The 12,483-nt window shown below is 43.4% G+C and overlaps 1 long non-coding RNA gene across 1 annotated transcript; it reads left to right on the top strand.

Annotated features, from left to right (window-relative positions):
• The first annotated feature begins 11,547 nt into the window (after nt 1-11,547).
• Nucleotides 11,548-12,210, top strand: LOC310682672. The gene is made up of 2 exons (XR_014514092.1): nt 11,548-11,844; nt 11,882-12,210. It is a non-coding gene; the product is annotated as an uncharacterized lncRNA (long non-coding RNA).
• Nucleotides 12,211-12,483: the final 273 nt, after the last annotated feature.

Genomic DNA, 12,483 nt, shown 5'->3' with positions numbered 1-12,483 from the left:
ACCAATACCACAGGTTCGATCCCCATAAGCAACAGCTGCATATTCCTGCATTTCAGGGGGTTGGGCTGGATGATCTTCAGGGTCTCTTCCAATTCCATGATTCTATGATAAGTACACGGCCTAATGTTCGGACTCAGAATAAATCAGTTTTCTGTATTTCTCCTTCATAACGCCGGATTAGGCAGCACATGCATTAATGTAGGCTATTCTTTTTTTAAAAAAACAACAACAACCACAGAAACCTTTATATTATTTAGCCAATATTTACTGGATTACTCACATCCAAGCAGGTTATTATTTCATTCATTTGTAATGAAACAAATTGACGCCTGCTGTTTCCAGAGAGGAATCATCGCAGTGAATATTCTGTGTGTGATTACAATTGTAGACAAGATGATTAATGCATCTTTTTTCAAATGCTAAAAGTGGTTCATCAAGACCACTGCCCTCGATTCATTAAAGGGGTTGTTTTGCGTAGGCTGGCTCATCCTGATTTACAAAATCAGCCAAGGCTGCCATGGTCAGATGGGAGGTCTAGGCTGGGTAGTAGAGAGCCAGTGTGGTGTAGTGGTTAAGAGCAGTAGTCTTGTAATCTGGTGAACGGGGTTCACTTCCCCGCTTCTCCACATGCAGCTGCTGGGTGACCTTGGGCCAGTCACACTTCTCTGATGTCTCTCAGCCCCATTCACCTCACAGAGTGTTTGTTGTGGGGGAGGAAGGGAAAGGAGATTGTTAGCCGCTTTGAGACTCCTTAGGGTAGTGATAAAGCGGGATATCAAATCCAAACTCTTCTCTTCTTCTTCTAACTGCAGCTGCCTAGATACTCCCAGCTCAATCATTAGAGTGGTGTTTTGGGGCAAGTTGATTCCGGCAACACAACATTGATGGAATAAAGTGATAGATTAGTGATGGATTCATACTGGACCAGCCGCACATGATTCCACTTTAATCATTGTTCTGTGATGGTTTCGCGGCATTACTTCATTGTTGCCATGAGGGGCGGCACTCCTGTGCCACAGTGCAATGAAATAGTACAAGAAACCACCTTGAAATTTGTGGTGTAAAAAGTTGGAGAATTTCAGGAGGCGGTTGTGCGACACGCACGGATTTCTAACCAAAGCATTAGAACATAAGAAGAGTCTGCTGGACCAAGCCATTGGCCGCTCGAGTTCAGCATACTCTTCTTGCAGTGGCCAATCAGGTGCCTGTGGGAAACCCCCAATGCTGTTTGTCTCCCCTTAAACTTTTCCAGAGTCAAACAGGGTTAAAAGGAGAACCATGTTTATGATGGCCCCAAGACCATCATGAGCACAAATATGTAGGCATGCATAATCAGAAATGGTATCTCGGCCCACTATACCTGAAGGAGCGTCTCCACCCCCATCCAAGGGCCTTCTGGAGCATAGCTGTCTATGTTTCCCTTTTTTAAAGGGAAATTCCCTTATTCCAAATAGGATTCCTCGCAAGAAAAGGGAAAAGTTGGCAGCTATGTTCTGGAGGTTCCCTCCCTGTGAGAAGTGAGGTTAAAGGGAACCAGGCAAAGGGCCTTCTCAGTAGTGGCGCCTGCCCTGTGGAACACCCTCCCATCAGATGTCAAGGGAATAAACTACAGTGGTACCTCGGGTTAAGTACTTAATTCGTTCTGGAGGTCCGTTCTTAACCTGAAACTGTTCTTAACCTGAAGCACCACTTTAGCTAGTGGGGCCTCCTGCTGCCGCCGCACCGCCGGAGAACGATTTCTGTTCTTATCCTGAAGCAAAGTTCTTAACCTGAAGCACTATTTCTGGGTTAGCAGAGTCTGTAACCTGAAGCGTATGTAACCTGAAGCGTATGTAACCTGAGGTACCACTGTATTCCAAACGGAAGTTGCAGCACTGATTCGAATAACAACTCTATATTGACAACTACTCTTGATTGCAGGATCTGGTGTCAATCTAGACTGAAAGCAGACTGTTGCAGATGAGCACAAATGATTCTGGTTTGAGAGGGGAAAAAACAACCTACAAAACCCTACCAGTTTTTTTGCGTTTTTTTTTTTTTTGCCTACAAACAGGTTTTGCCCTCACAGCCTTCCAGGGGGCTGCAAGCATCTCCACCCCCACAGTGAGTTATCAGCGTTTGGTAAATGGTCAATTGGTATTCACGGGGAGACACTCCTCTTTCCTGTTTACACAGCCCGGTCTCATTTTAAATAATGAAATAGTCTGCTGTAGGTTCCTCCCTGGACATCTTATCTAGGTATTAATGATGCAGTGCTCTTTCAAACACGCAAGACCTCTGCCTGGCCGCTTTAATAAAAGCCTTTCAAACTGACAGGGCACCTTTTTGTGCCTTTTCGCAGGGTGGCGGGGTCTTAAAGTCGCCCCACGCATTTTCCACGAGAGCCAGACCCCATCAATCACACAGGTATCGGCTCAGCTCCGAAGAGAAGTTTTTTTTAATTAGAGATATTTAAGGCTGCGGTGGATAATGAGAACCGCGGGCAAGGTAGCATGGTGACGGTGTGATTAATATAAGGTTTCAATAAAATATTCATTGGAAGGAATGGGAATCATTGCCAAGCCAAAGGTGTGTGTGTTTATGTGTGATAGGGGAATCCTCCTTTTAAGCAATTTTGGACATCATTTGGCCCTCTTTGTGTTTTATTAATTAATTACATAAGACGCCCCTCATCCAAACACACCGGAGTTAAACAGAAGAGGCAAAGAAAAGTCCTGAAGAATCAGGCCAATCGCCCATCTAGTCCATTATCTTGTTCTAACAATGACCAACCAAATACCTCTGAGACACCTTAAAGCAGGACCTTATGATTTCCAGCAACTGGTATTCAGAAGCATACAGCCTCCAAGACTGTATGCAGTGCTCAGCCACCAGAACTAGTAGCCACTGGTTACCCTCTGTGTATCTCTTTTAAAGCCGTCCAAGTTGGTGTCCACCTCTACATCTTCTGAGAGCGCATTCCAAAAATTAACTGTGTGCTGTGTGAAGAGGGCTTTTTGATTTTTCATGTTTTTTATTAGAAATTTTATTTATAACATATTATAAACCCCCCACCCCCAATACAGAAATCCACCCTCATTAAACATGAACATAACATACAATAAGCATAGTAAAGGTAAAGGTAAAGGGACCCCTGACCATTAGGTCCAGTCGTGGCCGACTCTGGGGTTGCAGCACTCATCTCGCTTTATTGGCCAAGGGATCCGGCGTACAGCTTCCAGGTCATGTGGCCAGCATGACTAAGCCACTTCTGGCGAACCAGAGCAGCGCACGGAAACACTGTTTACCTTCCCGCCAGAGTGGTACCTATTTATCTACTTACACCTTGACGTGCTTTCAAACTGCTAGGTTGGCAGGAGTAGGGACCGAGCAACAGGAGCTCACCCCATTGCGGGGATTCGAACCGCCAACCTTCTGATCAGCAAGTCCTAGGCCCTGTGGTTTAACCCAGAGCGCCACCCGCGTCCCCATAACATACAACAAATAAGAGACTTCCTTTATCCTGTATCTGGCCTCCTTTCTTACTTCTTATAAGCTGTTTCCTTTATGGATAATTATTCAGATTTTTCTAATTATAACTTAAATATCCACAAAGTCTCCAGCAGACATAAATTGAAACAAGTCCAGATGTGTATTTTAGGGCACTGTTTTGTGAAGTATTCTCTGCATTTCCCCCATGCTTTTTGAAACTCTTGTCTGGTGTGATCTCTAATTGCCTCTGTTAATCTAGCCAGTTCAATATACTCTAACAATTTGCCTTGCCCTTCCTTTTTCATTGGCACAATTTCTTTTCGTTTCCGCCATCTCCGTCATGGTTGTTGTGGTTGCGGTGCTTACCTGACCTGCTATCATTGGAGTTGCTGTGGATTACTGGGAAAGGAACAGGGACAAGACAATGGGAAGGCCAGTGCAGTGCAAACACACCAGCAGGGGTGTTGGGTTGGCTCTGCGCTGACCTCATTGCTGCCTCTCCTTCTCAGTGTTGCTGATGACGGGAGGTCAGGTTAGCAATGATGGCCTGCAGACCACTACTGCCCTCTCCACATGGTCAATGACACTCTCAAAAAACCCTGAGGGAGTGGTTAACTGTGCCTGCTTGAAAAGGGACTAAGGTGTGCTCTGAACTGCATTCCTAAGCTTTCTATTTTTATGGTATACGGTATGCTCGTACCTGCCCTAGTTATCTTCGGGAATCCAAAATAGCAAGCAGAAGTTTTATTTATAGACATTTCTCTGTTCTCAACCATTATTTTTAAAAATCAAAATCAAATACTCTATTCCATTTAGTAGCAATCCCATCTGAAATGTCAGGCTCATCACTGCGGCATTCTAATTAAGTCCAGGGCTTATTAGGCTAAGTTTTGTCAGCTCGTAGATAAGGCTAAAGCTATTCATAGGTCTCTGTGCCGGCAAAGCACTTGAAAAATGTTATTTTCCTAACCTACCAGCTGCTTAAGCAGCCTCTAACTTCATCATCAAGTCAAGTTTTGCATCGTTCTCCTTATTAAATTCAAGCTTGAAATCCAGGGTTTTCCATCACTGGCGTGGCATGCAAACAAAAGAGGCACGGAAGGCAGCCTTGCAAAAGAGACTAAAGACAGCTCCCTGCTCGATATAAGAGCTGCAAATGAAAGTTATTAAGTTACTAGTCAGCCACTTCTCTTTCCTACAAAAAGAGCAATAATTTCCCTACCACTGTCACCAATGCACCACCTCTTCCAAACCAGTGGAAATTCAGGAATTGGTTTCTCTCTCTTCTGAGCAATGGAAATGTCACATTGAAATATAGATGGACTTGCTTCGGCCCCACTCAACATCCCTTCCCTTTCTCCTCCCTCTCTCATCATCCTTTAATTTTGCACACACCGTTTAGCAATCCATCTTTTGGTCTGTGTCAAGCAGGTGCATGATCATATTTGTAATTCCACTGCCCATTAATCACTGCTGGGTGACCTGGGCCAATCCTGATTATCTACAACAACTTCTTTCCTTCGGCTCTGCCTCGCTAGTGCTATGCAAACAGTTTGCTTTCCTCCCAGCTCTTGGCCTCGGCAAACTCAAACAGACAATTCCTTCCGAGCCTTGGCCAACCAGCATGGCAGAACCTGAATGAAGAAGTAGAGGAAGAGGAAGAGCGGAGGAAGAGAATATAAATGATGTACTGCTCAATTTCTCTTGGGAGAAAAGCAATGACAAATCTAGGCAGCATCTAAAAAAGCAGAGACATCACCTTGCCAACAAAGGTACGTATAGTTAAAGCTATGGTTTTCCCAGTAGTGATGTATGGAAGTGAGAGCTGGACCATAAAGAAGGCTGATCGCCAAAGAATTGATGCTTTTGAATTATGGTGCTGGAGGAGACTCTTGAGAGTCCCATGGACTGTGAGAAGATGAAACCTATCCACTCTTAAGGAAATCAGCCCTGAGTGCTCACTGGAAGGACAGATTGTGAAGCTGAGGCTCCAATACTTTGGCCACCTCATGAGAAGAGAAGACTCCCTGGAAAAGACCCTGATGTTGGGAAAGATTGAGGGCACAAGGAGAAGGGGACGACAGAGGACGAGATGGTTGGACATGAGTTTGACCAAACTGTGGGAGGCAGTGGAAGACAGGAGTGCCTGGCATGCTCTGGTCCATGGGGTCATGAAGAGTCGGACATGACTAAACGACTAAACAACAACAACAACAACTGCTCAATTGCCAAGGAGATGTCTAAGACACATTTCTTTCTTTCTTTCTTTATTTAATGTCTACTGCCCTTCATCCAAAGATCACCGGGTGGTTCACAACGTAAAAATACAAAATGAGAACACAAAACGCATGTTAAAAACGAGCAGGAACAAATTTACAAGTATAAGGCCAATTGCAAATAATATAAACACTTGTAATTAAAACACAAAATAAACCAATTTCATAAAATCATTAAAATAAAGATCCACAATTAAAACGGACAATAAAACAAGCCCATTCAAACAGCTCAACAATTAAAAGAGTTAAAGCAATTTAAGAGGGTCAGGAGGTCAAGGGAATGCAGGTGTGTCTCCGAGAGTCGGCAGAATGCCAATACTGATGGTGCCCTGAAAGACAAAGCACGTTTTCCCTTTGTACTTTGGCAGCATCCTTTCTCAAATCGCTCACCTTGATCTAGCAAGAGAAATCTATGGGTGTAGCCTGGCTGGGGGAACAATGCAATGCTTGTTGGGTTTCCATTGAACATGGTTATACAAGCGTGCCATCCTGATGGACCACTGGTCACACGTCACTGTGAACAACCAGAACTGGATTTGGGCTATGGCATAGGAACATAGGAAGGTGCCTTATACCAAGTCAGATCATTGGTCCATCTGGTATTGTCTACACTGATTGGCTGCAGCTCTCCAGGATTTCAGACAGTCTCTCCCAACCTAACCTGGGGATGTTGGGGTTTGGGACCTCTTGCACTCATGGCTCATAAGAACATCAGAAGAGCATGCTGGATCAGGCCAATGACCTAACTAGTCCAGCATCCTCTTCTCACAGTGGCCACATGGATGCCTGTTGGAAACCTGTAAGCAGGACCAAGCACAACAACCATCTCCAATTCCTTCCAACTGTGGATGCAGAACAGAAACAATCATGGCAAGCGGCTATCAATAGCCCTCTCCTCCATAAATTTGTCTAAACCCCTAAAGCCATCCAGGTTGGTGCTTCCTGTGGGGCCAAGTTCCATGGTTTAACTATGATGCAGTACTTTCTTATACCTATCCCAAATCTTCCAAAATTCAGCATCATTGGAGGTCTATGAGTTCTACTGTTCGTAGACAGAGGGGGGAAACTTTTCTCTACTAACTTTCTCCATGCCATGAATGATTGAATAAGCTTCTCTCATGTCACCTCTTATCCACTTTATCTCTAAACTAAAAAGTCCAGAATGCTGGAAGAAACAAGATTTACCAACTATCAAAGAATGGCAGATGAAGATGATGGACTATATGGAACTTGCCGAACTGACCGGGAGACTCCGAGACCAGAGAGAAGAGACGGTGGAAGAAGATTGGAAGAGGTTTAAGGAATATTTGAAAAAAAAATGTTAATATTTAAATCTTAGAATAGCTTTGGAAGTGGATATAGGCTATAGGGTTAGAAGTAGAAGATAGTGTATTTTAAAATAGTATTATTTGTAAGTGATTAAATGTGAAGTTTTTTATGGCTAAAGTAAGTGTGATTTAAAAAAAAAGATGGTTAGAAATTATGATATATGTAAACTGCTAAAGATGAAGTAAAATGAAAATCAGATAGGGGGGACTTGGGGAAGCCCACCTAACAATGTTTAGAAAAATAAGGATAAGACAAGAATCTGTTTGTATTGTTTGTTTTTCTGTTTGTGTTCTTTATTTGTGTTATAAAATGAATAATTTTTTTTGAAAAAAATAAAAAGTCCTGAATGCTGCAACCTTTCTTCATGGGGGAGACATTCCATCTCCTTGATCATTTTGGCGACCATTTTCTGAACCTTTTCCAGCTCTACAGGAGAAGTGAGGCAATCAGAAGAAGAGAAGAAGAGTTTGGATTTGATATCCCACTTTATCACTACCCTAAGGAGTCTCAAAGCGAGTAACATTCTCCTTTCCCTTCCTCCCCCACAACAAACACTCTGTGAGGTGAGTGACGCTGAGAGACTTCAAAGAAGTGTGACTGGCCCAAGGTCACCCAGCAGCTGCATGTGGAGGAGCGGGGAATCGAACCCAGTTCACCAGATTACGAGTCTACCGCTCTTAACCACTACACCACACTGGCTTTCTCACACTGGCAGAGTTGCTGGATCAAGGCAACAGCCTCTACGTATCCTTTAACACAAGATGATCCCAAAGATGATCCCACAGCGATTTGCAGCCAGCACGTAACATTAGAAATTTGCTCGGATTCTTGACCTCTGTACACAGAAAATCCATCTGAATTTTCGTTTTTGAGCTCGGCTCAGGACAGGCAGAGGTGATTGTATCGCTCTTATTTATTATTGATCTGAAGTGCAGAAACATATTCCTGCAGCAGTTTTATTCTTTTCACACATTGACTTATCCCTGCAAGTTACCTTTGCCTTTTTAATAGGGGTGCTTCTCTAACAGGTATTGATTGAAGTGTATGCCACTGTATTTTATGTAAAGATTTCCTGACAACCGAAAATAAGAATCCGAGAGCAAAAGGCTCTTTGAGTGGACCTGGTGTTTTAGTGATGGCTTATAGTCAAAATAATAAGAGGCCAGGGGTTTATAGTACCTTTGTGGTGCTGTAGCAGATTCATCAAAAGAAAGAACAGATGCTATTGCCATTGGATAACTTAAAAACCTCAATCACAGTGCTTTCAGTAAAAAACCCTCATGAAGGTTATTTATTGTGTCCACTTCACATGGCTGTTGTACTCATGATAGACACTCCATGAATGAGCCGGTGGGGTTTGCAGTTTCAGATGACGTAACTGCGATGAGGAAATATGCAGTTTACACCCTTGTGCAAATTAATTGAAGCAAAGCATGTTTTCTATCTTACTCACAATCCTGTACTCAAAACAAACACGAAAAGTCAGTTGATCATTACGTTTCTGAGCACAATTCAAAGTGTTGGTGCTGACCTTTAAAGCCCTAAATGGCCAGGGTCCTGTATACCTGAAGAAGCGTCTCCACCCACATCATTCTACCCGGACACTGAGGTCCAGCACCGAGGGCCTTCTGGTGGTTCCCTCACTGCGAGAAGTGAGGTTACAGGGGGCCTTCTCGGTAGTGGCACCTGCTGTGTGGAACGCCCTCCCAGCAGATGCCAAGGCAATAAGCAACTATTTTACTTTTAAAAGACAACTGAAGGCGGCCCTGTGTAGGGCTGGACGATGGGGGTGGAGACGCTTCTTCAGGTATACAGGACCGACGCTGTTTAGGGCTTTAAAGGTCAGCACCAACACTTTGAAATGTGCTCAGAAATGTACTGGGAGCCAATGTAGGTCTTTCAGGACTGGTGTTATATGGTATGTGAGTTTTGTACATGTATATGTGAGTTTTGTACAATAAACTACATTGTTTGTTTCCATTAATTTGTACAAGGGTGTATGTCTTTGCATACAAGGGTGTATGCATTGAGTGTGGTGTGTGTGCATCGAATGTGTGACATCACACGCATGTGACAAGCCCCCCTCCCAATGTCGTGCAGAACTTGGTGCTTCTATTACTCAGTATGGCCCCCACCCAAAAAAACCCCCACATACAACAAAATCACAAACTATTACAGAAATAGGAGAACTTAAAATCAGATGAATGAGAGACTTAGATGTACAAATTCATCCATTCCCATGTAGAACACAGCCCATGCTCCCCGGTAATTGTGTTTTGCAGGGGGAGATCAGTAATGATGGACAAACTGCCTTTCATAGAAGCTTGACTGATCTTCTTATCGAGAAACCCCTGGGCTAAGTCAATCATCAACTGACTGCAAAGGGGAAAGAAGGCTCCATCTTCCATTAAAAAACAAAACTGAGCACTAGGATTTACTTTAAACATTTTAAATTCTCAGCTAGCTATTAAGCCCTTAATAGTATCTTAAAACATTTAATAGCTATGCAAAATCTACAACATTTAGAAATTCCAGCACTTAACGGTTAATGGGGAAATTGTGCAAATTAGTAAGTTTTGCACACAGCCACCAGAAACTTTCCTCTGACTCATCCAGAGTGCTAAACGCAGGAATGTGGAGCAACAGGTACAGGAGGCGACAGAGGACACTAAAGGATAGAAGAGGGGCTGCGTCAATGCACACTGAGTTCTAGAAGCACAAACAACATCCTGCTTAGATGCCCAAAGGGAAGAAAGTAAGATGTTTAAGAAGAACTACTCCACAGGTTGTACCTGCCCATGAACGTCTCAACTGCTGTCATACTGTTTCGTACTGCTATATGAAGTTACAGTTCATGGTTTGCCTGGAGTGAGGAAAATCATGAGCCCGGGTTCAGACAACATGCTAAATCATGGCTCGGTGCACAGCAGCACAGCAGTAGCAGAACTGTACGAGGAACAAAGTGGCTGTGATCTCTACTCCGGGAGCCCACAAGTTTGCACCAAACCATAGTTTGATTTAGCGCCATGTGCAAATCGTCACACCAATGACCCAGACAATCCACGGTTGCCCCGACATGTTGTCAGGCTCTCATCAGGCCACAATACACAGCTGACGGGCTGCATTTAGCTTGGTGGATTGCAAACTGTGCTGTGCCCTAGAATATCTTTTTGTGGCTGCCAAATGTGACTGTGAAGCCAAATATCAGGGAGATGCTCTGGGTACCATCCGTCTGCAGCCCTATCAGAGGTTTGACTGATCAGCACTGACTTGCAGCCACAGAAGCAGAGATGTAAGATGTATCAGTGAGGAAAATAGTAGCGTAATTATTTACATTCCCAAGCTGTTCTGAATTATAGAGTGTTTATCTGAAGTATCATGTTAATGGAACTACTAGGAAATCAATACAAGGACTGGGCCTGGGTGCCATTTAATCTGTTCTCTCTGACCATACATCAGGGAACTTTATTTCTCTCTCCAGAATTGCTCAGGCAGCCCTATCATCCGCCAGGCATGCTGCCGTGATTGCAATACCGCTAAGAGTTGACAGGCATTGAAATGCTAGTTCAGATCCACCAACACTATCTGTCCAGGGTACCTATTTGAGAGATTACTGGTTTCCCTTCCCCTTTCAAGCCCTTATCTACTACTGTAGCACCCTGCTTGTGGTTAACGCTTAGCTGGAATGAAATATTCAACGCAGCAATAGAGAAATTAAAATAATAATTTATTTGTCAGACAAATAAATGATTGGCACAGTGGTATATTTACCAAAAGCTCTGCACACCCCAGCCCTGGTGACCAGCACTTATATTCCCTCAGCCCAGCCTCCTTACTCCTCCTTTGGCTGCCTCTGTCCAATCAGCCTGGTTGAAATTCCTATTGGCTGTTTGCTAGGACCAATCATAAAAGATACACCCATTTCCTATTACCTTTTATGGGAGACAAAGAGCTATATTTCCTTCTATCATATATCTTACATTTGTCTTGACAAGGCATCATAATTATCAGATCCCCTATGCCCCTTGCTCTTCTGCTCTTGGCTCTTCTGCCCTTGGCAACAGGGACAGATGGCTAAAACAGATGGCTCATGGTTTTAAATCTTGTCATATAAACAGAGGTCTTGGGTTCACCTTCTCACACACCATCAATGAAATAAGAATCTAATATAAGTTGTTGCTATTAGCTCTTTGCCTTTTAACCTTCTCAGGATATCTTAAACCTTGGGAAGATAAGGCTGAGTTTGAGTAATTACCAACTCTAATTAATGTTTTTGCAGCTTGGATTGTATTCTGTAATCTGTATGACCTTTGTTCCCAGCTTTTGCTCCTTTTTACAACTTTGAAGTACTGCAACAAATCAATGAGGGGCCCTGTTCAGAAAAATAAATATCTGCCAAGGCTATTCAGCAAGCATCTGAAGCAAGCATCTACAGATATATTTTTAAGCTTATTTAAAATACGGATCTTTGATCAGATGCCTCATTCCCCCCTTTCAAGCTCAAGGACCTTCATCCCAAGTGTCCTTGATAGCTTGACCTTCATCATATTCCTGGGGTAAGGCTCTGTATAGGGCCATGATATGAGGTAGAGTTTCATTTGAAATCATCTTGCTAATTGTACTTCTAAAACATGAAAAGATACATGGCACCATACATAAAACCATGACTACTACCGTCAAGAAAAACAAGCAAGACAATAGTATCCCTTTGAGTCCTGCAACATTTGGTAACCAATTGGTGAGCCATCCCATATCCCATCCTTCCCATGTTTGTACTGGGACATGTGCTATACTCTCCATCTTAGTGGCCAACACACGGATTGCCTCACCATTATCAGAAATGTTAAAGCAACAGGCATTCCCTGTCACGTTCAAGACTCCACATAGGCCTCCCTGCCTGGCAAGTACATAATCCATTCCCAATTTTAGCTGCAAAATGGCGGCTCTACTTTCATCCAACTGTTGTGCAATAAGTCTCAAACTCTGAGCCGTTGCATTGGTTACAAGTTCCACTACTGCTTGCAATCGAATTATTCTGTTTAGATTATAAATAGGATCCCGTGCCCCTTGTATCAGCTCATCAGGATTCCAGGAGGCAGGATCATAATAGGCTATAATGCGCTCTGGTGGCCAATCATCAGTATCGCTCCAACTCTGGGTACTTCCTCCTGCTATATGAGAAATATCAGCGTTTCTTCGTGTACGCTTGACCGAACTAGTGGGCATAACCCACATTGGTGGTAATACCCATCCCAGGAAACAAGTCCCACTCCATTTAGAAGGGAGTTGCTTGTATGCCCATTCTCCACATATCCACCACAACCATCGGGTCTGAGGTTTTTGGAACGTGGAGTGCATATGGCGAAATATCACAAGGGGTAAAGAGTTCACAATACAGTATGTTAGA

The sequence above is a fragment of the Podarcis tiliguerta genome, assembly GCF_965153285.1.
Source record: "Podarcis tiliguerta genome assembly, chromosome: 7".
NCBI classification, from domain to species: Eukaryota; Metazoa; Chordata; class Lepidosauria; order Squamata; family Lacertidae; genus Podarcis; species Podarcis tiliguerta.
Note: the sequence above shows the minus strand (reverse complement) of the source record. Positions and strands in the feature narration are given on the sequence as shown.